Consider the following 27,970-nt stretch of genomic DNA (forward strand, 5'->3'; position numbering starts at 1 on the left):
CACAGCTCAGGCGGCAGAGCTGGGAATCAAACCTGGTTCCTCCAGATTAGATACATGAGCTCTTAACCTCCTACGCCACTGCTGCTCCTTGGAAATTCCAACGTGGAAATTCCATTCAGTATCACAGCTAAAAGCCATTGTTGGCTCTCTCCCCCAGGTATTAGACTTTTATAGTCATCATTATCTGCCATGGAAATGAGTTCCAGGAATTAATTACCCATCAGTGAATAAAGTAATGTATTTTGCCTGTCCTTTCATCTATGCCATTTGGAACTAGCAACCTGGACCCTGCAGTAACTCTATGCTGGTGAAAGGGATTTCTTTCATCGAAGTAGGACTTCTTCCCCTCCCCTCCCTGCTGCTGCAGCCCCAAATGCCCCCAAGAACATTGCTAGCTGTGAGTGGGGGACCTCTGGGAACAGCATGAGAGGGAAGTTGGAGGTCTGCAGCAGGAAGGGGGAACTAGCAAAAACTGACTGCTTTCCAAAAATAGACATTTTCCACTGCATCTAACCTACCATGTATTTCACGGAACCCTTTTTCTTCTAATTTGTTTGCAACACATTCACTACATCGAATGGTCTTGGGCCATATCATTCCCATTTAGATAAGATTCCTGTGGACCAGGACAAATTTTTCCTGTTCTCTTAGGCAGATTCTGCATGGGCCAAAAACAGTGGTGTGAAAACAGTGTGAAAGCAGTGTAAAAGGGTTTAAAACGGTGTAAAAAGTTTACACCATTTTCATATCATTTTCACAACACTGTTTTTGGCCCATGCGGAATCCATCTTAGATATTTGCCCACCTGTTCTTCATTCTTTCTAGAATGCCATGGTAATGTGACGTTGTGCAGGGAATAGGGTTGCCAATCTCCAAAAGCGAATCAACCATCAAAAAATTGGGCAGGTGCACCTGAAAGTTGAAAAAAATGCCACACTGCACCCAAATGCATAAAGCTGTATTAACACCTGTACATCTTTAATTCATATAGTCACTTCGGGTGCCCGAAACAAACATGCTGAGAAACACTCTAGACCCACTGTCCCTCTCTTAAGAGGAGGTTTTAATAGCCGGATGCAATCTATTTTAAAACTTAAATAAGGTTTGATATTGAATGCTGCATTTTAAGTCTTAATTTATTTTTATCTTGTTTTACTGTCTGTTGTTAATGTTGGACACCGCCCTGAGGGCGGTATAAAAATGCAACAATCAATCAATCAATCAATCAATCAATCAATCAATCAATCAATCAATAAATAAATAAATAAATAAATAAATAAATAACTCTTTCTCTTCCTCTGTTTTTACAGATGATAATTCAAGACAATCCAGCCAAGAAGACCGAATTGATATTTCCCAATAAACAACATGAACAAGATGTTCTCTGATTTTGTCTCATGAACAAAACTATTATCATAGGCAGTAGAAGCTTCCTACAAACCCTGGGCTTCTGCTGTAAACATATCCTACAAAATACATATATTTTCTCAATGTGCATACAACACAAATTAGGGAGATATAACTTCCAAATAGGTTATTATTTTGGATTCACCTACTTCAAACCCAATTCTCTAATCAGCTTTCTGCAAGGGCATGGATATGCTACATCTCCAAAAGTTTACTCTTGCTTCGTTCAGGCCTTCAATGAGGCTTCTCACCAGTGGTGGGATCCAAAAATTTCAGTAACAGGTTCCCATGGTGGTGGGATTCAAACAGTGGCATAACGCCAATGGGGCTGGGCAGGGCACGACGGGGGCGTGGCCGGGCATTCCGAAGGTGAGGCATTCCTGGGCGGGGCTGTGGCAAGGACGCAGCCGCTGCGCCAGTCGTTGGGTGGAAAATGGATGCACACAGACGCAGGCTGCCACGCATGCCGGTGCACCTCTTGCTAGACTGCTTCAAGTTCTGCGTGCTACTGCTGAGAGGAGGGGTGTAACTAAGGCAAAAATCACGCAACAAAATCACCAATTAGTAACCCCCTCTCGGCACACACAAATAATTAGTAACCTACTCTCGGGAACCTGTGAGAACCTGCTGGATCCCACCTCTGCTCCTCATTGAAGACCTGAACAAAGCAAGATTGAAGCAGCTATATTTAAGTCTCAGGAAGCACTATAGCCTGTGAAAGCACTGGAGAGGCATAAACACTGATTTAGCTTTCTTTATTGTGTTACATTAGAAAATATCCAGTATCTTTCTGGGAAAACCTCTGGAGGTGTAGCATGTCCATGAACGTGCAGAAAGCTGATTAAAGAACTGGTCTTGAAGAAGGGGATTTGAAATAATAACCTATCCAGAAGTTAAATCACCCAAATTTGTGTTGTATATACATTAAGAAAATATATGTATTTTGTTGTGTGGCATTTATTTAATCTCTAAAAGGTGTCTGGAGATCTCCTCGAATTACAGCAGACCTCCACACTACACAGATCACTTCCTCTGGAGAAAATGGCTACACTGGAAGATAGATTCTATGGCATTATACTTCTTTTATATTATGGCATTATACTTCTCATTATATGTATCTTCCCTCGTAACTCCTGCCCTCTCCAGGCTATACCCAAAATCTCCAGGAATCTCCCAGTCTGGTGTTTGGCCACCATACCAGTAGGTCATACCTTCTGAGGTAAATAGTATGAATGTTTTTTTCTGAGGAAAGCTGTTCACAAATGAAAATAAATGTTTGTGGGATGACAAAACCTTGAACAATTTGACACAGGCCAGTGAGAAATAAAAGGGAGATTATTGGCATTTAACGTGTTTGGGAGGGGGGCTAATGTTATGTTCTCTTGTGTCCCTTATTAATTTGTGCCTGGGTCTTACATTACAACCGCCAGCAAGAAAAAAACTTTACTCGGCAGTGAACACCAGACCATAAAGTGAATATCAAGGAAACCATAAAGATATCCTTCATTGGAACCTTATAGAAGAGGAAGGGGTTGCTTCTATTATCCAATACATTGTGTGTATGTTAAGTGCTGTCAAATTGGTTCTGACTCCACCCTCCAAAACGTCCTATCATTTTCATTTTATTTGTATGCAAATACAAATTGTTGTCAATAAGCCATCTTTAGTTCATTAAGTATTTTGTAGTGAGGGTTGCCTCTCAAAATATTTGATGCGAGTCTCTGAGTTACCCTGGAAGAAACTCATACTGTGATAGATTACAGAAGCTATTTTCAATTAAACGTGCTTCTTTGTCTAATGGATAATGCTCAAATGCGTAATTCTCATGATGACAGTGAAATGCATCCTTGGGCTGGAGTGAAACAATTTCCACTCAGCAGAGTCCAACTATAGTCTCCACGTACGGCTTTTCCACTGAGAAATGTAGTTTTCTTCTGGTAACAGAAAAACACGCTCCTAATTCAATCCTGAATACTTTGTGAATTCAATGTCTTCAGCCAATTACACACAGTGTGCTTGCTGAGTGATGGGAGTGAATGTCTATCACAACAAGATTTCTTATACGGACCTGTTTCCTCAAGCCCTGCTTTCACTTTCCATTCTCTCCATGGCAAGTAAGACCATTTTTAGCATGACTTTTAATTTGCTTCACCACCAGAGCAGGGAAATATGCCAGTGAGCAGAGCTTTGCTCCAGAAATGTTCCCTCTGCTCACAGCCAGTCTTCCCTTTCCCTCTCTCTGCTTTGCATGCCTTCCCCCTCACCCCTCTTCCATGTTGCCAGCTGCTTCAAGTAACAGAAAAGAAGCTCACTTACACAACATCGACCTCTAATTCTCTTGATATTTCAAGATGTCAATTTAAAGAGAGCTTTGAAATAACAAGTCTCTGTCTTCCGGCGGCGGCGGCACCAGCAGCAGCAAGAGTTGTGGGGAGGAGAGGGCAGGAGAAGGGGAGAAAATATCTGCTCTAGGATGGTCCCTTTCTTTAAAAGCTTGGGTTATGGGGAACTGGCTTGCCTCTTTCATGGTGGCAGGGAGGAGGATTACTTTTGGAATAGTAATGTTGAAATAAGTGCAGCTTAGAGGACTGAGCCAGCAGTCCTGACTAGCAGGTGTAATGAGATCTGTACTTTTAAGAACCATACCTGGAGAGCTTTCTGTAGAAAAAATCCAGGGGGAGGAGGGAGTACCTCCTTGCGTGTAAACAAAAACCACAAGGAGAGCCCTCTGCAAGCCCACTGCGCAGAGAAGAGTCTCAAGTTATGCATTCCGTGCACAATGGACTTTCCATTTGCTCAGTTGTATCCACAGAGTGATTATGGACTAGGGTCTCCAAAGCCCAGGAGGCTCAGGACACTTTTTCCATCAGCCCCACCAGCATGGCCAATTGGTAGGGCTGATGGGAATTGTGAACTCCCCGAACACCGGATATGCTCGCGAGGTTCTCCTACCCCCTGGACTAGGGAGTAATGCAGAAAGCCCACTTTAGACCAGTAGGACCACAGGGAAATGTAGGATTGCCCAAGAGCTCAGTAGGGTTCCAGGAAGCAGGGACATAGGGAGGCACCAGAATTGTGAAAATCATAATGTCACTTATGGGGGGAAAGGAAGTGATGTTATGTCACTCTGGGAATTGCTGGAAACTCGACGGCAAAACCATAGTGTTTCTGGCGATGCCTAGATTGATGTGACATTACTTCAGGATTTCCTCTGAAAGTAATTTCATGCTGTGCTTGACACATTTTTTAAAAAAGATTTCTCCTGCTGCCTCTCTAAGCAGTGGAAGGCAGCAAAACGTGCCAGCAAGAGTCCTTCTGCCACAGCAAAAAACCTGGAAACCATATGGTTCACCATACAGCAACTATACAGCACTGAAAGCACTGTAGATAGATCCGGTATGGTTGGCATTGCGGGCTGCAAAATTCTGCAAAGACAGTCACACACATTGTACGTATTTTGCTCATTTAAGCTAGGTACCTCTCGTTCTTCTAGTTATTTTTTCTTTCTAAAGGATGCGACCAAAAAGTGTGGGAGTTGAGTAAATCCCTGCAGAAGCAGATAAGACGCGTGACCTTCAGGAAGGTAGAGGTTGGCTATTATGGGCCTTTTCTGCATACTGAACTTACCCATTTCGAAGGTGTTTTCAAGCACATTGTTTTCTATGAAGTTTGTCCACATTCCCCTCCTTAAAACATTGTTTCCTGGTCACCATAGTTGTTTTTTGCCTTTTTCCATGCATATGCTGTAGCAACAATTCATGGAATTGCTGATTCAATGATATCAAAAAACAGAGGTGAGGGGGAAAGAATGCAAGAAATGATAAAAATAAGAGGACAGGGGTGAAGTAGTGAGGTGAGGGACAGAAAAAATGGTGGACCAAGCACTGAAAGGTAGGTTGGGCGACTACACATGGGGTTTAGATAATAGACAGGCTTTTGGATGAGGGGAAAAAAACACATTTCAGTATGATCATACTCTGAGGGAAGGTAGCTCAGAAACATTTCAAAGAGACTAAGGCTCATTCCGTACATGCAGAATAATGCACTTTCAAACTGCTTTCAGTGCTCTTTGAAGCAGTGCGGAATAGCAAAATCCACTTGCAAACAGTTGTGAAAATGGTTTGAAAATGCATTATTTTGCCTGTGCGGAAGGTGCCTAACAGTAAAGGTGTTTCAAAAGCAATGAAGCAAAATCTTGTTGGAAATGTTTCTGGAACCAAACAAGGGGGGAAACATGCAGAACTCCATTGAAAAATCAACACATTACCACACTGGAAGCATTGTAAGCTACCTGTATGGAAAAGACCATACTCTCCTCATTCTCAACCATTTCCTTTTCCTCCATCTGTGCATGCTGTGATGGCTTTAGGTGGTGGGGAAGCAGCCCATACACTGGCTAGCTTTCTTTCTGTCAGCCCCCTCATCTTTTCTCGCCTGACAGTGGATTTTATATTCCTTCCTAGCATGAAAGCAGGGAGGACCCTAATTTTTCTCCTTCAAAAGTAACAGTATTTTCTTATGCCATACTCACAAGTACTTGACTCTTAAGAGTTCTCACTGAGTTCAGGGACAGTGCAGGATGGGAACAACAGAGGTGTAGCTCCAAGGGGACAGGGTGTGTGGGCATGTGTGTGTGTGATGCACTGGGCATGCGCCCCTGTAGGCGTGCTGTGAGGGCGTTCTGGGGGAGTGGCAGAGGCACTCCGGGAGTGTGGCAGGGGCGTTCTGGCGGGGGACAGGGGCGTTCCAGGGCAGGACGGGGCGGAGGACGCATCCCCGCTTTTCCCCCTTGCTACGCCTCTGGGGAACAAGGACAATGCTTCAACCTGATGACTTTCCTAAAAATGTGCAACTTTGCTTGAAAGGACATGGAAGGAACTGGCAATACCAATAAACAGCTGGGGTACTTTTACAGGCGGGCTTGCGCCATTATGAAAATGCCGTTTCTGTTTCCCCATATTTGATGCTAAGATGACAGAATGCTATTACATTGGAAAAGGTTATTCAGACTTCGACTCTTAACTTTTTTCAGCCTGTGACAGACCATGTTCCCCCACAGAAATGCTCAGAACTGTCTAGTGATGATCACATATGCCCAGTGCAATTGTGCATTGGTTTATATAATATGCCCAGGCAATTTTGAAGTTTGTTCCCATTTGCTTAATTTAAAAAATCCACTCTTTGTCTTTAAACAAACCTCTGGCTTTATTCAAGTAAATAATTTGATGGAGCTTCCACAATCTGTGGCCTGGAGTTGCCAACCTCCAGGTGGAGCCTGGAGATCCTCCAGAATTATAATTGATTTCCAGAGATCAGTTTCCTTGGAGAAAATGGTTGTTTTGTAGGGTGGATTCTATGTCATTATTGTTGACTTCCCTCCCCTTCTCAATCCCGGTCTCCTTCAAGCTCCACCCCCAGATCTCCAGGAATTTCCCAACCTGGAGTTGGCAACTCTCTCCCTCTGCTCAGACCCAAGCGAAAAGAAAACATATGAAGCTATAGCTAATTTTTGATTCCTTCCAATCCAGGAAGAAACATAACAGTCTGTGTCTCGTAACCTTTCTATATTGTTATACAGGCTCTTTGGGGAATGTGCAAGACAGCTGTCAAGAAGGCATTCACATGATGGAGGCACCATTGGTATGAACAGCTGCCCCCAGTGTATACACACAAACACTGTGATTTGTACAGTTATGAGGGTTTCCGAAAGGCCATCACCGTTCTATAAATACTCTACCCAAGCGAATGGACCTCACAAATGGTGCATCTACATAAGTGGCTGCAGGTCCTGTCTAGGCACAGTTTCAATGTGTTCACAGAAATGGAAGTTGCCAGGTGCATGAACTGGTTACAGAGAAAAGGGAAATTAAATTTCTATCAGACTGTTCAACTGAAAACACACACACACTCACACACAGTTTTTGGTACTTTCAGAAGGGCCAGCAGGGTGTAGAGGTGAAAAGCAGGTGGACTGAATTCTGGAGAACTGGGTTTGATTCTCCCCTTCTCCACATGAGCAGCAGGCTTTTATCTGGTGAACTAAATTTGTTTCCCCACCCCTACATTCCTGCTGGGTTACTTTGGGCTAGTCACAGTTTTTTCAGAACTCTCTCAGGCCCACCTGTTGTGCCTGTTGTGGGAAGAGGGGGGCAAATGAGTTTATAAGTCCCTATCAGAAAACCAAAATCATAGTTTTTGCTAGATCCCGCAAAAAATATTTCTGGAAACTAAACAATGTTCTTCTTGAGCAAGTTTATTGTTTTAAATACCTTGGCATCACCTTTTCACACAATCTTTCCTGGTCCTTGCACCAAAAGGCAGCTCTCACTCTGTCCTCCCCTAGTATCTCTGGAATCCTTCAATTCTTTTATAGCAGAGGGCACTCATTTGTTCCGGCTGCATTAAGGATCTTCAATGCAAAGGTTGAATCGCAACTACTCTATAGGGTCCCCATCTGGATCCAAGCAATGAACCATGCTCTGAATGTCCCCCAATCCAAGTTTTTCCACCAAATAATGGGAGTTCCAAACTGCGTCCCTTACGCAGCCCTGTGTTTAGAACTGGGGCAAAACACCCTGGAACATAAAGCTTGGCTTAGAGCCTTCAGATTTTAGCTCCGCCTTCACTACCTGCCATCCGAACGCTCCCTTGTCTCATTGACACTACAGGACATGCAGGCTAACCCCTGGTTTTCTCTGATCGAGAGAAAGATTATTTCCATCGGCCTGCCTATTGAATCACTCTACCTAATGTCCTATTCAGAAGCATACAATAGGCTCAGAGATCGGCTTTTAGATCTAGAATTTGCAAATTTACATCTAGCAGCCAAATGAACCCGCTCTCCAACACAACTTCTAATTCCATTTGAGCAGAGACGTATGGCCTATTACCTCCATACCTTAACGAACCCACGCGCAAGGAGAGCCCTCACCGTTGGGCATTTTCACGTTATGCCCTCTGCCCTATTAAAGGGTAGGTTCAGCAATTTGAAAAATCCGCAAGGTTATGCAGTTGCAAACTTAATGTGGTTGAAACCCTGACTCACCAACTCTTGCACTGCACCAGATTTGATAACATCAGATCTAGATATACCAACTTACATTTTTTCTTCCAATCTGGGCTGCCTGATCTGACTAGGTTATCTCTATTGTTAAACAACTCGGACCCCGGTCTTTGTGAAGAGATCGCCAATTTCATTGCGGAGATAGTTGAGAGTTCCCAGTAGAACGTATTAGTTGTGCTCCCCGTGGGGCCTTTTGTCTATCATGTATTCATACAATTGTTCACGATTTATGTAACTCTTTCTGACTATGCCAATAAAGGCTTATGAATGATGTCCCTTTGAGACTCCTTACAGGAGAGAAAAGGGGTATCAATCCAAACTCTTCTTCTTCCTCCTCTTCCTCTTCTTCTGAATCACAGAAGTTTGCTTAAAACTAACTTTGCTTGAAACTAACGTATTTCTCTAATTGGTGGCCAAGTATTCAGAAGCCCTATACGTGTGCTAGAAAAAGAGAGTATTTATATTACTGGACTAGACATGGTAATGTGTTCTGGCATGGAAAATAATGGAATTAATTATGCCACACAGTGGTTGGAAGTGGTAATTGGAAATTGCAAGAACAATCTTTCCTTTAAAATCAGGACTATCAAAGTTAATTACATTGATTGAAATGTGAATGCTGACTTCTTTTGCAAATAAATGTTGGGTTATAAGTGCTTTGATTGGTCTATAATTACCAAAAGAATTCTGTATTCACTAGATATTCCTCTTTCTTTCCTTTTTGCCCTCAGGCCCAGCAAACTTATGGCAGCCTAGTAGGGTTTTCAAGGCCAGGAGTAACAGAAGTAGTTTGCCATTCCCTGCCTCTGTGCAGTGAGCCTGGTATTCCTTATGGTCTCCCATCCAAATACTGACCAGAGCGCACCTTGCTTGGCTTCTGAGATCTGATGAGGTTGGACTCGCTTGGGCTATCCAGATCAGAGTGGATATTCCTACCAGTTTATTGTACTTCCAATATAGGAGTGAAATTCTTATAAAATACAAGTGTATGGTCATGATGCTGTTCTGATAGAGCATTGTGTGGCCATTCCATGCGTATGGAACAGTTTTTGAGGTTCTCTTTGGATTAAGTATCTTTGATATCAATTGTAGTATTGGCTACTTTCAAAGATTTCCTGTCATACTTTAATTCTTTAAGGTTTTTGGATTCACAAAAGCATTATGATATGCACACGATGTCATGTTTGAGGTATATGACAGTCATTGAAAAAACTGGCAAGTAAGAAAACAGATTTCTGTATCAGGCTGTAGGAATGTAATCTATGTTTTTGAATTCAAAACAGCTCTGTTCTTTGCTAGAGATTAGAAATATGCTCTGGATAACTCAATACTGTGGGAGTTTAATACCGAACAAACAATACAATTATTTTATTTATTTATTTATTTATTTATTTATTTATTTATTTATTTATTTATTTATTTATCTATTTTTATTTTTTAATTTAATTTTATTAAATTTCTATACCGCCCTTCCCCGAAGGGCTCAGGGTGGTGTCCATCATTCAAATAACAGTTAAAAACCATTTCACCCCAATCCCAGTTAAAACCATATACAAATTATAAAATTCAAAGTCCCGATGGCGATTAAAATTATTTCCCCTTCCCCCTTCCTGCCCCCCCCCCCACAGGAGGCCAGATTTTTTCCACAGAAGTGAGATGTTATCCCGGCTGGCCAAATGCCTGGCGGAACAGGTTTGTTTTACAGGCCCTGCGGAAACTCTGTATGTCCCACAGGGCCCTGATCTCCCTTGGGAGCCTGTTCCACCAGGTAGGGGCCAGGGTTGTAAAAGCCCTGGCCCTTGTAGAGGCCAGCCGGATCACTTTGGGGCCAGGGATCACCAGGAGGTCTGCCTCCGAGGAACGGAGGGGCCTAGTAGGGCGATATAGGGAGAGACGGTCCCGTAGGTATGCTGGTCCAAGGCCGCGAATAGCTTTAAAGGTCAAAACCAGAACTTTAAACATGACCTGGTACTCGATCGGCAGCCAGTGTAGTTGGTACAGGACCGGAGTAATCTGGTCCCTAATAGATGTTCCCACCAGCAACCTGGCTGCTGCATTTTGTACGAGCTTCAATTTCCGGATCATGGCTATTCGATTTTTATACTACCCGATCCCCAAAGGGCTCCGGGCGGTGAACAACACAATTCAACATCAAACAGGAGCAGGTCATACACAAAATATACATAGGCTCCATCCCATAATCATCAATAAAACAACCTAAAAACTCATGTAAAACAGCGAATAACAGTTAATACATAAATAAACAAGAGGCGTCCAGAAACCCCAATTTAAAACCTACCCCCAAAAAGGGGGACGGCGGGCCAAATTAGACCAAATTAGACCAATTAGACCAAAGCATTAGAAGAGAGTCAAAATGCCAAAAAAAGAAATATCTATAACATTTGGGTAAGTATGGTTTTGGATAAATGAGAATTCTGTCTACTATTTATTTATTTATTTTATAGTCCTCCCTTCTCCATAGACTCAAGTCAGATTACAAAACACAGAAAACCATTCAAGCAGCCTGCACAAGACATCCAGTCATAGCAAACAGAAGTAGGATTACAGAAATTAGAGAATAAATGCAAACAGAAAACTGTTTAAGGTGGACTTCCGGTTCGGCCAGTGTTCTATCCAGACGTACTCAGCCGGACGGCTGATAAACCCTCCAAATATCATATTAATCCGAACCTTTTGGATTATTTTTTCGACCCCATATGGGGGGGAGAACTAATACTCAAGGTGGAAGTGTCCCGTTCCATGGTACGAGCGGTGCAGAAAATTGTTTAAGGCATGGCATATCATAAACAATGCACAGCGTGGACTACAAAGATACAAGATGGTACAGTAAAAAAAGACGCCTACAATAAACATTGCAATAGACTACAATCCTCTTCCTCTATAAAAGTAACCTACTGGACTGTCCCCTTGTGCTGCTTGTTTGTTTATGATTAATAATGTTCTAGCAATTAATAGATACAGCAAATGGATTCTACTAAAAGAATTCACATCAACATAACACATTTCATACTTTAAAAACAAAAATCCGCTGCACAGCCAATTGATCTACTGGAACTACAACAAAATTAGACACACCTTGAGAGATCTGTTGACCTCCTCAAGAATCTTTACCCTTCCGACTTGACCATTACCCTGCAATTCTGATTCCTTTGTGAAAACTCAGCATTTCTGTTTTGTGCATGATAGAAGCGTGGAAGCCTTTTCGACCCCCCTGGGCAGGTCGTTCTGCAGGTTGGGAAAGCCACCACAGCAATGCATACATCTGACTTCATGGAAAACGTTTAAAGAAGAGACATTTCACAGTAAAATCTATGCACCAAAAAACAACAATATTTCAATATGTAGAGAAACTGTCTAAAACCACAGGCCATTATTCTCAGCTTACTCATATACAGCCTTCTAGGAAGGGGACTTGGTAAAATCTGTCGGGGATACATGTAGCAGAAGAGCATCCTACATGGTTCTTTTTTTTTTCTTTTCTTGTTTAAAGAATATCTATGCCCAAGTCTTTCCAAGTTGAAAATAATTTTGCAAATGAGCGTGCATTTCTGAGCAGGCTAATTGATAACAATTTTTTTAAATTATATAAGCGGAGAACTCATCTACATAATCATCTTCTCCTATATTTGTTCCTGATTTCTCGTTTTAGAATTATGATGAGGGAGTGCACATCCCTTCATGAGCAAAGTTGCATTTCATTCTATAATCTCTCGAGCCGGTTCTGATGCTGCAGTCGCTTCAGTATGGGTAGGCATGAGTACTGTCAAGAGCGTACTTAATCACAATGGTGCAAAGACTTGGCATCATTCAGGCAGAGCAACACAATATGGCTTGTCATTACACAAACAAGCTTAGGCCATTTCTGTGCAGCCAATTACAGCGTTGTGCCATCGGTGTTATTGGCAACACTGCAGCAACGGAGCGTTCGCATGGGTGGGCGCTCCATAGACAGGTAGAACCAGAGGTGGGATCCAGCAGGTTCTCACAGGTTCCCGAGAGTAGGTTACTAATTATTTGTGTGTGCTGAGAGGGGGTTACTAATTGGTGATTTTGCCACGTGATTTTTGCCTTAGTTACACCCCTCCTCTCAGCAGTAGCGCACAGAACTTGAAGCAGTCTAGCAGGAGGTGCACCGGCATGCATGGCAGCCTACGCCTGTGTGCATTTGTTTCCTGCCCAAGAACCGATGCAGCGGCTGCGTCGTTGCCACAGTCCCCCAGGAATGTCCCGCCCCTGGAATGCCCGGCCACGCCCCCATTGTGCCTCGCCCAGCCCCATTGGCGCTACGCCACAGTTTGAATCCCACCACCATGGGAACCTGTTACTAAAATTTTTGGATCCTACCACTGGGTAGAACATTGGCTGAACCCCTGCGCTTCGCATGGCTGCGCTTTGCAAACGGCGTTCCTTTCCCCCCAGAGTAGGGTTGGGTCACAGGGTTGGTCAGTGTAGGCCGCCACTGTGGTGGTGGGGGAGCTCTGCAGCACCGATTCCTGGCAGGTGCTTCACACGATGCCAACTGCAGAGCACCGTTGTTGAAAAGACACACTCTGAGAGAAATTTTCGAATAAACGGTTGTGGGCCTGCTGGAGCATTGCCGTATCACTGCAGCTTCGTATTGCCACTGCAGCTGGAGCATTGCCGTATCACTGCAGCTTCTGCAGCGACAGCCATGCGAACTTCCCACCTATAATGCTGTTTTTATCATCCTTTTACAGGCTTTTTTGGTCTGTGTGGAAATGGCCTTAGATCTTTCACGTCGCAGGCTTCTTTCCCTGCCCCCTTTCCCCACGCACGTTTCAACTTCCTTGGCAAAACAGACTTTCTAGTTACAACCATACTATCACATTCCTAATGTTGCCTTTTGGATACAATATTTTTTGCCCATATATTATCGTGCATACTAGAAACTGTCCTGTGTAGACAGTAGAGATCCCAGTCTCCAGGTGGGACTTGGGTATCCCCTGAAATTATAGCTCACAGAGATCAGTTTCCATGGAGAAAATGGATGCTTTAGGAGTGGGCTGTGTGGCATTGTACTAGGGTTCCCAGGTGGCCGCTAATGGCAGGCAATTGCCCAGCGATTCCTTTTGTTGCCCACTGACACTTTGCTGGTCAGTGAGTGGAAGCACGCTAGAAGAAAGGGGAGAACAATCCATGTCCCTCCATGATAACACCACTTCCAGACAGATGTGTAAACACTGCATCACACCAGGAGGATGCTTTATCACTCACCCCAAAAATTTATGGAAACCGTAGAGTTTTTTGAGGAAGTGCAAGAGTGTCCCCTGATGCGAGGCAAGGGAAGTGACATCATCATTCAAGTTCTCAGATCACTGTCCCCTGGACCCGCCTCCCAAAATCTAACCAGGTTTGGCTACTAACCCATGTGACTAAGGAAACCTCTGAATACTGATTCCAGAGGCAACATCAGTGGAAGAGCTTCACCTCTGGGCTCTGTGGTGGCTCTCCAGAGCAACTTGTTCGCCACTGTGTGAGAGAGGATGCAGGACTAGACAAGCAACTGGTCTGGTCTAGCAGGCCACTTCTTGTATTTGGGCAGACCAATTCAGAGTGGGAGGATGGAAGGAGTTCTGGGAGCAGCACAGGCTCACATCAGCATGTTTGGCTACCCCACCAGCATATGGCACCTATGTTGGCAGAGAGAGCAAAGATACAAGTGGGCACATGCCATACAGCTCCATGGCACCCAAACCTAAACTGGTGTGGGAGAGCACGCTGGCATAGTGGGGGGCAGACCTGGGATGGAGCTAACTTTGGCTTCTACAGGGCTTCCAGCCCAGGATGCTCCCCTCATTGGCCACAGACTTACAACACCAGAAAGCGTGGCATATGCCTGTGTGCTCCATGGAGCTATTTAGGCAGAAGGAGGGTTTTTGTATTTCCCCCATTCCTGCACTGCCCAAAATCTCTCGGAGACAGCATGGATTGGACTGTTAAAGTCTGAAGGCTTCCTCTGACAGAAGAGGGTCTTCAGTCAAAGAAGACTTTTCTGAGAGGACTAATATTATCTGTTATCATTCATTACTCCCGTTACGTATAACAGTGTATAACTTATGTATATTTGACAGAAATGTCATGGTGTTTCTAGCCTTTTGGCTCCACTGTTTGTGATTTTTTTCTATATACTCATGACAGTGAGGTGTATACCTACCTACCTACCTACCTACCTACCTACCTACCTACCTACCTACCTACCTACCTACCTACCTACCTACCTACCTACCTACCTACCTACCTACCTACCTACCAACAAAATATAGTGTAACCCATTACATTTTCATGTTTGCATTTTATTTTCATTGGCAGGTTTGGACTTTAGGGCCTAGGGAGCAGGAGCTCACTGGGCATGGGCAATTGCCACAAAGAAGAAGAAGAAGAAGAAGAAGAAGAAGAAGAAGAAGAAGAAGAAGAAGAAGAAGAAGAAGAAGAAGAAGAAGAAGAAGAAGAAGAAGAAGAAGAAGAAGAAGAAGAAGAGGAGGAGGAGGAGGAGGAGGAGGAGGAGGAGGAGGAGGAGGAGGAAGAGAGGAGGAGTTTGGATTTATCCCCCCTTTCTCTCCTGTAGGAGACTCAAAGGGGCTTACAATCTCCTTGCCCTTCCCCCCTCACAACAAACACCCTGTGAGGTAGGTGGGGCTGAGAAAGCTCAGAAGAACTGTGACTAGCCCAAGGTCACCCAGCTGGCATGTGTTGGAATGTACAGGCTAATCTGAATTCCCACATTAGCCTCCACAGCTCAAGCAGCAGAGCGGGGAATCAAACCCAGTTCCTCCAGATTAGAATGCACCTGATCTTAACCACTATGCCACTGCAGATGAGGGAGAAGCAGCCCTGCACTTCTAGTGTAGTTAAAATAGTGGACTTCTTCCTTTCTTTCTCTTTGTATTATTGATCATTGTTTGTTATTTGCCGTTGTTATGTTTGCCCTTCCTGAAGGGCACTGAGGAACATGTCTACTTCAGTTATGCTATGTTCGTAGCCATTATGGTTAAGTCTAACTTCTAGTTGTAAAGCATTTTTGTTAAATGTTTGTTACCTTGAATATTGTTATTCCTGTCTGAAGCAATTTCACATTTGTTTGCCAAGCAAAAAAATCATTTAATTGATTTGAAGCCCCCCCCCTCCACAACTCTCCAGTAAGGATTTGTGTAGCCAGGGGTCTTCTGGGTCACAACGGCACTTCATTCATCTGATGAAACAGGCCATGATCCACAGTAATAGTAACAGTCCTATATGGGACTATTTTTCAAAGAATTCTTCATAGAATTACAGTGCAGCTCTGTTTATCTCAGGAACAGAAGTCAGGGTGAATTCCACTAGATGTTATGGACTACAGTTCTTATCAGTTCCTTCCAGCATGGGCCAATTGACCATGCTGGCAGGGCTGATGGGAATTAGAACCATAACATCTGGAGTGCCAAAGGTTTGCCACCGTCGTGAGATAGAATAAATTAATATGACCCTTTCAGATACTTATTTAAAATGTTTTCCAAACATTTTAAAAGGAACCATTTTTTTGTCTGCATAGCGTGGAAAAATTAAGTGTTTTAGGTGGAAACTGTTCTTTTCCCCACCATTTTCTGCCTCTTTACCTGTCAATTACGGGAATGTGTCATTTTCCATTTTCAAAATTTTCTGTGAGTTATCTTTGAAGCTACAGAGACTTGATATTAGAATTGGAAAGTGTGCACAGATTGAGAGTCTCTGAAGATAACTCACAGAAATTTTTTAAAATGAAACAACAACATGCTCTTGTAATTAGCAGGCAAAACTTAGTTTATTCATGTACATAAATCACTGAAATGGAAACATCTGGGGGACAAATTCAGCAAATGGCGAACAGCATGGAAAATCAATTAAGTGGCAGAAAATGGTGGGCACAAATAGCAGAGAAAACAACGAGAAACCCTGAAGTCAAGGGGAAAATAAATGTTTTCTGTTTCCTCCAAGACAAGAAGCAGGAAATGTTTTCAAAACATTTTGAGAAAAAAGATCACTAGTTTAGTATTTTCAAGATATCTCGTTTTGAGCACAAACAAAATGTCTGCAAGACATTTGAGGGGAAAAACTGTGAAATTTCATCCTGAAATAGTTTTTTTCCATCCTGGAAATGTTTTATTTGTGGTGTGCAGAGTGTGCCGGTTATTTCTCTGGAATTAATCAAGGAAAGTAGTACATTAAAAAAATTCTTAGATGCCCCAAACATATTTCAATAAACTCCCATGCAAGTTTGTAATTAGGTATAAACATAAGTATGCTTAGGAACTAAGTAAGCTTAGGAAGTAAAGACCTAAGCCCATGATCTTATATTATTTTCTAATCAGAACATTTCATTGAATTGAATGTTCACTCCAGTGTGAATTCTCCTATCTACTTCTGCATGGAAGGGTTTGCGGGAAAAACTTATCAAGATTTTGAGGGTACCTGACCCAATGATGTCACCACACAATATTAGTTCCAAGGGCTCTTTCGCACATGCAGAATAATGCACCCTCAATCCACTTTCACAATTGTTTGCAAGTGGATTTTGCTGTTCCGCACAGCTGCAAAGTGCATCGAAAGTGGATTGAAAGTGCATTATTCTGCAGGTGCGGAAGGGGTCTTATTCAGTTTTACCAGCCTCTTTCACTGAAATATTACATGAAATGAAATGTTCCTTCACAAAAAAAATTTCTAATCCCTTTAGCCTTTTCTTTATTGCCCGATTCAATAGTTCTCTTCTTCAGCTGGTTTTTCAGGCACCATTTCTGCCTGTCACAAAAGCATTATCCTTTATAAATATTTGCTTCTTGACAATGTCAATTTCTTACGATTCAAACCCCCGTATTTGGCTGTCATCAAGGAGGGAAAAGGCTTCAATTCTGGTCACCCACCCATCTCCCTTATTGATATAAAACCCTTCAATTTGGGATCTATCATCTTTCCCACTGCATTAATAGCTTTCACCTGGGTATAGAGAGATATCTGAAAGCCCGGTAAATTACTTCCATAAGCAGACAGATACAGCTGGTGTCAAAAGTGAGGGGAAGGCTGAGGTTTTTCCGAAGTGTCTGCAAACCTCAAATCCCAAAACGCCTTACCAACAATCCTTCTTCAAATTAATTTTTCGGTATCAGTAGGAAAAAGGAACAGATAAAATCCTTACTTATAAATGCAGCTTAGGGGATTCTATCAAGGATAACACCCTCACATTCCAGCGCCTGATGTAACAATAACCGTGGTATTCCCACAAAGTGGCCATTTTCCGTTGTACATAAGGGAGCCAGCGGAAAACGTATAATCAAAGGTAAATCCCTCCGCTTCTTCCCCATAAAATGATGAGCCGTGGTGCGCAGTCTGTAAAGAAAGCAGGGCCGTCACAGCCACGTGCTGGTAACCCCATAGGATTTGGCAAGGCAAGAGGCATAAAGTGGTGGCTTGCCTCTGCATCATGACTTCGTTGGTGGTCTCTCATCCAAACAGTAACCAGGGTTAATCTTGCTTAGCTTCCAAGATTTGACATGAACAGGCTAGCCTGGGCCAATCAGATCAGGGCAAAAAAACCCACTTCTACATAAACAAAATATGTTAATGCATGAGTGTTTATGTAGGTTGGTAACCTTTTCTCCATGGAAATATTTAGAGCGACCATAAAAACGGAGACTTGGCTGCTTCCAGAAGAGAAATCCTGCTGTAAAATTAAAGGAAACTGGTTATAACATACCCAAGTTTTAACATGCCAATAAAGGTTTTCTTCTTCATATTCCCAGGTTTGGTATATTTTGGCTTAGCATCTGCTACGGAACCTCACATCTACCTGCTAATTATCATTATTCCTAAGGGCATTGGTGCATATCACTGCTTTTGCAGACAGTATATCTTTAATTAAAGGTAAATAAAGGAATGAGTAAGGGAGACGAGTGAAGGAAGCAAAGAAATGCTTGACAACAGCCATGTCATTGACTGCTTTCTCTACAAGAAGTCAGTCAGTTCCACTAACCAGTTAATCACTTACTTATTTACTTTATGCCTGTTTTTCCCTCGATGGGGACACAGTGTCTTACAATATTCCTCCTTCTCCATTGTATCCTCATAACAAGGTGAGATAGGCTGAGAGTGTGTGACGGTCACCAAGGTCACCAAGCCAACTTCCGTGGCAGAATGAGAATGATCACCTGGATCTCCAAGACCATTGCCTGGCACTCTAACCACCACACAATGCTGGCTCTCCAAAAGCTACCTCAAATATTGCAATGCAACTATGAAGCTTTAATAAATGACATTAACAAGCTCTAGAAAAATGGAGAAAACACAGCAATGCTATGGTATCAGAGGAAAACTGGCTGGACCAATGAACATAAGAGGAATCCAGTTGGATCACACCAGTGATACATTTTGTCTCACTCAATGGCCAATTAATTCCTCTGAAGATCCAACAAGGCCTAGAGATGAAGGCTTTCCCCTGATGTTGCCTCTTGGCACTGTTATTTAGAGGTTGACTGCCCCTGAATGTGGAGGCTCCCTTTAGTCACATGGTTAGTAGCCACTGATAAATCTACCCTCCATGAATCTGTCTTATCTACATCTGTGGCCATCAGTGCATTCTCTGGCAGTGAATTCCACATTTTAGTCAATCATCAATGGAATGGAGGCAATTTATGTGGAAGCAAACTTGAGCAGTGGTTCATAGGCACAGCCTACCTAGTTATTATCCTGGGATCTCATTTATTCTTCCAGATGCATTAGGTTCTCAGCAGCTAACCTTTCACTCATGCTGGCTAACAAAGGCCCCTTCCGCACATGCAAAATAATGCATTTTCAAACCACTTTCACAACTGTTTTTCTGGTAAGTGATTCTTTTAAGTATTCAAGACAGCTTCAAAGAGCACTGAAGGCAGTTTGAAAGTGCATTATTCTGCATGTGCGGAATGAGCCAGAGAAACACAGAAGTATTTCAAAAATTAAGTAACATTTTCTTTATTTTTATCAAAAGTTTATTTATATCTATAGACCTATCCAACATACTATAGATTTATAAACTCTGCACATTTTTGTTGTTCTAGTTTTGTGCGACACATTATATTAGTTTGAATTATGGATAGTGGTGACCTACCTTCTGAAAACTACACCTTCATATTATACTTGGAGGGGGCTACCTTCTTCTTTAGTTAGAATTCTACTCTTGTATCATGTCTGGGCCCTAACTTCTTCTTGACATAGAGTTCCACCTGGAATCATCTTTAGGAACCTACCTTCTTGAACCAGAACATTATCTTATCTGTGAATCAGAATATTGTCTTATCATCTGGGGGGGGAGGGGTCCCTTCTTTTTAGAATTCCACCTCTACCTATGAAAAAGCCAATCAAATTAACTAATCCAAAGAAAGAAGTGAAGAAAAAATTAGCAAGCACATAAGAACACACAAGAGAAGTTAGGACAGGCAGGCCCTGTTCAGAGCAAAAAGCTCTGTCCTGGGTTACTCACAACAACCATCCATAAGCTTCTTCAGTGTTAAGAGTTTTATTGTTCAATTCTGCTAGGAAGAGGGAACTCTCTCTGTCAGCAACAGGGAGGAGGTCTCAGCGTTGCTGTTTTGTGTAACATAATTTATACCCTCTACAAACATTCCTCCTTTGTCTCTGACTATTGGTTTGAGTCAAGAAGACGTGACAGACCTCAAGTCATTATCCCACCTTTACCACACCTTTTCATCCCATATTTGGTGCAACTTAAGTTAAAAAACAACATCTTACTAAAGTTTCTATAACAACTAAGTTTCTATTTTACTGCTATCTGTATTTGTGGAGCTTCTGCTAATTCCTATCTCCTGGTGGGCCCTGTTCAGTTGCTTTTATAAGTTTCGTTTCTTTTAACGAAAGTAAGTTTCTAAAGTGCTTAGTGCCCAGTGAATTACACTCATATAACTTATATGATTAAATACAATGGCTTAAAACATTACAAACTATTTGTTCATATCAAGAGGATTAAAAAGAAACGCAAGGTGTGAGACAGGAATTATAAACAGATTTAATGGGAAATTTTTTAAAAATGCAGAAGATGCAAAAAAGATACAAAGATATAAGAAAATACACAAAAACAGGAAATTAAAGAAAGACAAGAGGGAATGAACTGCACGTGGAAGAGATGGATAGGGTGGAAAAAAGGACTGAACTATGGAAGTAAAGTGTTGAAGTAATAATCTTTGACTTAGAGGAATTATAGGGGACTTTGGCAAGATTAATTAGGAAGGTAATTTCTGCAAGTTACTACAAGACTACTTGGAAATCCGAGGAGATTTTCCAGTTATTGACAAGATATTCAGAATAAACTCAAATTTTACATTTAAGAACACATTGCCATGGGATATGCTGTTCAGGTTTGCGCATAAAGGAAAGAACTACAGATTTTCCAGGATTTACCTACTAGTTTGTTGAGGAAAAGGAGGACTTTGATTTCTCAAGGCAAATTCTACAAAGGAAAGAAATAGAATATTGTTGGAGAGTTCCATTTGCTATAGAAGTTGTACTACCCAAGGGCAACAGAATACTCACTACAGCGGAACAAGCTAAGCATCTTCCAGAAAAAGTATTAATGGAGAACATGCCTGAAGAATTTGAAAAAAAATACCGATAGAAGAGCTTCTTCTGGCTCCAAAAGAAATTCACTAAAAAGAAGAAGGAGATTTTTAAAAAATGAGACTCAGATAAAGAAAAGGATAAACAAAACCAGGCTGCAGCACTAGAATTAAAATGAATAAAATGAAGATTGCATTGACTAACATGAATGGCTTAAAGTCACCTTTCAGGAGAACAAAAATGAAAAACAAACATTTTTTAAAAATGTGAACATATGCATTCATGAAACTCATACAAAGAAAAAAACATTAATACATTCCAAATAATAAAAAGCTGGACAAAGTATGGCATCGGTGAACAATAACAAAAGGAGTTGCAGTGTGTAAAAATAATTTACAAATAATTGTTTCAGAAAAACTAAGAGACTTGGAAGGGAGATAGATTATCTTGAAAATCAAAGTCTACGAAGGCAAAATCTACACTCCAGCAACAATAAATGCACCAAATAATGTAAGAGAAACATTTTATGACTTTTTTCCAATCTATATTAGATTTTCAAGAAGGAAAGATAATAATCTTCAGAGATATAAGTGAAAAAATGGATCCAAACAAAAAGCCTGGTCCAAAAACCCCAAAGGAGGCAAACTTCCCAAAAATGTGTTTAATTACATGGATAGGTTACAACTAAAAGAGACTTGGAGGACCAAAAATCCAAATACTAGTGAGATTGCTTTCTTTTCTGACAGACACCAACATACTTAGATAGAGGGAAGTATCCTTATATCTCCTAGATATACAGTGGACTACTGTGTCTCCAGCACAGCATGTTGGCAGGGCCTACGGGAATCTCAGTCCATAAACATCTGAAGTGCCAAAGGTTCGCCACCACGGCTCTAGGATATCAAAAACATAAGTTATCAATATAGAGAGAGTGAAGATACAACCAAAGATTTTTGCAGGTCATAATCCTTTAGCAATAACTTGGCAACAAAATAGAGGCAGAAGGCTAAGGTGGAGACAATGTTTTTATTGCAAGAAGATATAGTAAAAATCTTTTACGACAAGAAGATATCATTTTAAAAAATGCCAAAAAGATATAGAAGCATTTTTCAGAATAAACAGCACAGCTGATAATCTCATTGCCACTGATATCCCCACTGCAATGATTTGAGAGACTGGCAGGGCTTATATGAGAGGGGGGAAAGAAAGAAAAATTGGAGCAAACCAAGAAAATAATGGGCAGAATTCGAATGCTGGAGGACCGGCATAAAAACTGCTAGGCAGTGCAAGATTATCTTATTAGACATTTTACCAAGAAACATTCCAAAATCCTTAGAACTGTTTTGATATATGATAACAGCAACTAGAGTTATACTTGCAGCGAAATGGGACGCAGAAGAAACTCCAAGCAGAAGAATCTCGAAACTAACTGAATATCCTAGAAATGGCAAAATTAATTAGTTTTGTGAATAAGAGACCAATCAAAGATTTTCACAGTAAATGGAAAATATATTATTTATGTTATTCTTCTAAAAATGATGAATTGAGAAAGAGGCTGTCGAAATGTTGCACATAAATTATTAATAGTCCTGATAATATGCTGAATATTGGAAAGAGATCTAAAGAAGACATAAAACATTTAAACATATTATGATTAAATGATAATACTATGTATATTCAGTATTTAATATGTGAGAATTATTCCTAAACATTTATGAGTGGTTACTTTTCATGTATTTTTATTTATTTCACCTATTTGAATTTATGTTATAACATTGTTTAATACCATGATCGGATTTATTCTATATTGCACAAGGTATTGTATTATTTATGTTAAAATATTATGATATGCATTACTATGTCATTTGTTACTGCCAATAACAGCTATTTTAATGGGCAGCCCAATCCAGATGTGGGGCCAGATGGGCTGTAGGAGTGGTGCTGGGTTGTGCCGATGTATTTGCATTATCTGCCAGTGTAAGGGCCACCCCCCCCAACCAGGGCAAGGGTGCTGGCAGCAGGGCACACCATAGCTCCATGACATTAGCGGGCAGCCAGTGTATTCCTGGGGTGGAGCTGACTTTAGATGACTTCCATCCAGAGGTGGAATCCAGCAGGTTCTCACAGGTTCCCGAGAGTAAGTTACTAATTATTTGTGTTTACCGAGAGGGGGTTACTAATTGGTGATTTTGTCACGTGATTTTTGCCTTAGTTACGCCCCTCCTCTCAGCAGTAGCGCGCAGAACTTGAAGCAGTCTAGCAGGAGGTGCACCGGCGTGCGTGGCAGCCTGCGCCTGCGTGCATTCATTTCCCACCCAAGCGGACCGAGCAGGCGTTGCTGCGCCCTTGCTACACAGCCCCCCCCGCGCTTCCAGGAATGCCCCGCCCCCCAGAGTGTCTCGGTCGATGCCCCCCGTCAATGGGTACAAATGCCCACGCCCAGCCCCATTGGCACTACGCCACAGTTTGAATCCCATCACCATGGGAACCTGCTACTAAAATTTTTGGATCCCACCACTGCTTCCACCCAGGCTTTAGGGCCAGAAACGCTGCAGCCAGGGCCTCGAACTTAAGCCACCTAAAAGGGTGGCATAACTCCATTAAGCTGCATGGTGGGTTTCCAGGCAGCTGGGTTTTTTTCTTTTAGCTGCCTCCCTGCGCCACCTGGAAGCCCTCTGGAGACAGCATGGCAGCGCAACTGCAGCACCGTTCCCAGCTGCCTCAGGCTGCTTATTGGGCTGTGACCATTTTTTTTAATCAGAGTGTTGTGAATAAAAACATGTGCACAATTTTTTTTAGTCTTCTGATGCAATTGTAATATTTGCTCCGATTCTTTTTCCTTCGTGTTCTAGTTCTATTTATAATGAAAACGAATCTTTTAAGAAGAGAGAGAAAGCACGTTCAAAAACTTGCAAGCTGACTTGCTCTCCAATATATAGATATCAGCTGCCTGCTGAACCTTCTTGTCACTGCTCAGTTGAATGGCGGGGTGGGGGGGGAAATGGGGGATGACGGGCATTGCCAATAAAACAGTGACACCACTCCTAGTAAAATGGGAAGTAATATGCGTTATGAGCAGGGCTCTTTGTCACCGCAGGCAAAGTGCTCTTGTTACCTCAGGGACCTCCATTGGGTCTCAGATATGCTCAACCTGGGTAGCGCCCCACTGAGCCACTACTAGTGGTTGACTGGCCTTACAGCAGGAAGCCACCAACTAGCCATCTCCACACTGACCCTCTGGCTCCATGAGGCTTTTACAGCTTCCTTCTCCCTTCCAGCCCCACCCCTGAGCCCGCCTTTTTGACCGCCCCCTTCTGGGACCTCTACATTTAAAGCTCTGCTGGCCCTTCCTCTGCTCCTTGCCTCCGGGGCCGGCTTCCTGCTGATTGGGGCTCAGAGATAAGCTGTGCCTTTGCTGGCCTTGGCCTGAGATAGCTGCTGCCTGGCTCTCCCACCTCCTTGGGCTGCCCTGGCTTGCCAAGTCCTGCAGCTGGGTGGTTTGGGGCAGGGTTGCTGGGGCGGTCTGGAGGTCCAGGCCCTGGACAATATCATCATGCTGTAGACAATGCTGTAATATTTGACTAAAAATCTATGGTTAAACTTTAAAATTTTGGTCAGATGCTACAGTGCCACTAGTGATGTGATTATGTCATTTTTAGAAGTCTCTGCACCATCAGGAACAGTACTGTGCTGCCAGCATCGTTCTTCAGTCTCCTTTTGTTTCCAGCCTCATGCTGGCAGCCCTATGATATGTGCAATAACTGAAGTGCAATAACTGAAGCGGTCATGGACCTGCACATCTGTGAGACCGCCTCTTCCCTTATTGCCCTCAAAGACCCCTCCGGTCTGTGGAGGGGAATCAGTTGGTGGTCCAATGCCCCAAGGATGTCTGGTTGACATCTTCAGAAGTCACGGCTTTTACTACCGTGGCCACAGCCTGGCGGAACGCACTCCCTAATGACATCCAGGCCCTGCGGAGTCTGTCTCAGTTCTGCCCGGCCTGTAAAACGGAATTGTTCCGCCTGGCTTTTTCTGCTGGCCAACCGGGCACCCCTTTCTTTAATATCATCCCATGGCCTTCGTTTGGGTGTGACACGCATGTCTGTTCTTTTATGTTTTTATGAAGGTCTTATGCCATCGTGTTGGAAACTGGTTTTTAATGTCCATATTTTTATACTGCTTCTATATTATTATATTTTAAAAATATGTACTTATGTAAGCTGCCTCGAGTCCATTGGGAGATTGGCAGAAATATAATATATAAATAAAATATCAACAAATAAAGGAAACAGGGTGGAAGAAACTGGGATTCTAACGCGACTGGTTGTAGTTCCGTCAACAAGAATGATTCTGACTTTCTTCCCATGTTGCCTCCTGGTTCAAAAAGGTACCCTTTTTACTGAGCGTCTCACTGGGCCTTTCCCTACTTACGTTTTGCAGCGCACTACTCTCAGCGCGAGCGATTTCCGCCGCGGGGTCGTGTTCCCCACTGCCCCGCGGTCAGAAGGTGCCGTTTCTTCAGCATTAGAAATGACGTGCGCTGAGGGGACGTTAGAGCGCAGAGTCAGGGCGGCTGCGTTGTCGCCGCCCGGACTCGTGGGGAGCGCCGCTAGACCACGTGCTATTTGGGGTGAGTAGCGCGCAGCAAACCGTAAGTGGGGAAAGGGCCATTGTCTGCCTCCATTTTGATCCAATTTCTATAAAAGTGAATGCTCTGCCATCATTTGGCACAATGGATAAGGTGGGTGAGGGACGGGAGAGTGTAAATAAAATTTATTTTGCAAAGTATATTTGCTTGTTCTAACTTATGCTTGCTGGCAGGGCCACAGCAGGAAAAGAACATTTCAGTACTCTCGCGATTGGCTGTAACTAAATGCTTACGATAGGGAAAGGCATCTGAAATATCCACAAAGAACCTCCCAAGAGGAACACAGACAGGAACAAAATACGCACATGGAGGAAAGAGAAAACAAATTGCCAGCTATTGTAAATCCTATTATTTTCTCAATGCCTCTAACTACTGTTCTACCAGGACTCCACTGATTTTACCAGCATGGAAATGTAATATTATTGTGAATGTATTTTCCAAATAATACAGAAGGCACTGGAGTCAATGTAATTTTCCTTTCTATATAGAATATTATGAAGCTGGGATGATTCCCCCTCCCACACAAGCACACTTTTGACGTCGAAGTGTATAACGTGCAGTAAACTTGGCATTTGAGTCTTGACACATGCTTTGGGGTGTGTTTGAACTTTGAAGTTTAAATTAATTAATTGGGATCATGACACTATTGCTTTGTCCAGTCATTGCCTTGGAACGTTTCCATAAAGTCCGCAGAACTGTAGTTGGTGGAATAATTGACTCGGACATCATGACTTTAGACATCATCTAGTGATGTTGTAAGCATGCTTGTAGTTTGTCTTGGCAAAACCCACTTTCTCATAATCTGTGGACAGACTAGGTTTGACCCTAAACATCTGCTTGCCACCAAATGAAATATTTTCTCTCTGTAACATCAAATACAATTTAGCTGTGTCTTGATCTTAAAATGTGCTATTTAGAGCATTTTATTCCACCCTTCTTCCAAAGAGCTCAGGGCGATGGACATGATTTACCATTGTATCCTCACAACAACCCTTTGAAGTTGCTTAGTTGAGGAAGAATAAGAACATAAGAACAAGCCTGCTGGATCAGACCAGAGTCCATCTAGATCAGCACTCTGCTACTCTCAGTGGCCCACCAGATGCCTTTGGGAGCTCACATGAAGGATGTGAAAGCAATGGCCTTCTGCTGCTGCTGCTGTTGCTCCCAAGCACCTGGTCTGCTAAGGCATTTGCAATCTCAGATCAAGGAAGATCAAGATTGGTAGCCATAGATCAACTTCTCCTCCATAAATCTGTCCAAGCCCTTTTTAAAGCTATCCAGGTTAAAATGAATGACGGGCATAGTGTAATCTGGTGAGCTTCATGTTGCCCTGGGTATTTGAACCCAACTCCCCTAGTTACTGCCAGAGATAAGACAAACAAGGGAGCATATTGAGCTGTAAATACCTCAACAGAGCGTGTTTTATTTATTCTGACTCTGGGGGAGCTGTATGTTTCTGACTCTAGGGGGAGCTGTAATATATGGTTTCTAGTGTTCAGAGGTTGTTGAATGATTCTCTTGCCTGCCTATAAGTGAAATAGCCTGAAGGTCTCTCTCTCTGCTACTGGAAGGCCTACAGTTAACAAATGCTTCTTGCAGTCCAGCTACTGCCGTTCATTTTTCAGCTCTGCTAACAGTTCCTAAACTGATACCCTAACCCAGGGGTCTGCAACCCGCGGCTCTGGAGCCACACGCGGCTCTTTCGTCCTTGTACTATGGCTCTGCGTGGCTTGAGTCCTCTCAGCCTCCTTCGGAGAGTCACCCTAAGGGTTAATGGGAAAGAGTCCCCGTTCCTAGAGGGGCACAGCCTGAGACGGCTATCCCAAGCCACTTCCGGCTTCCCTGTCTCAGGTGCCTGGTTGGCTGATGCCAGGGTGGGGGCGGAGCACCGCTGATGGATCCTCTTGAACAGGTGAGCAGTGAAGAGCGGGAAATGGGAGGGAGTTGCAGGAGCGCAGATTTTCAGTGCAATCCTAACACCCTGCTTTAGGTGGCCTCATTTCCCCCTCCCCGGGTCCTTCTTGGGGGGCGGAACATCATGGGGGACCCTAGCAGCGCCACCTTTGGTTGCAGATCCCCCACTGAGCTCCATGGGCTTTCCTGGTGGATGGCAGCTTGGCTGAGTCCAGGTGAGAAAGATGATGTCAGGTTTTAAGGAAGTTATTACCTGCAGCCCTGCAAGATTGCACTCGTCTGGGCTGTTTGATGGGGAGGCAGGGATGGGTGGGAATTGTTTGCATCTGCATTGCCAAGGA

The sequence above is a fragment of the Sphaerodactylus townsendi genome, linkage group LG02, assembly GCF_021028975.2.
Source record: "Sphaerodactylus townsendi isolate TG3544 linkage group LG02, MPM_Stown_v2.3, whole genome shotgun sequence".
In the NCBI taxonomy this organism is placed as follows: domain Eukaryota; kingdom Metazoa; phylum Chordata; class Lepidosauria; order Squamata; family Sphaerodactylidae; genus Sphaerodactylus; species Sphaerodactylus townsendi.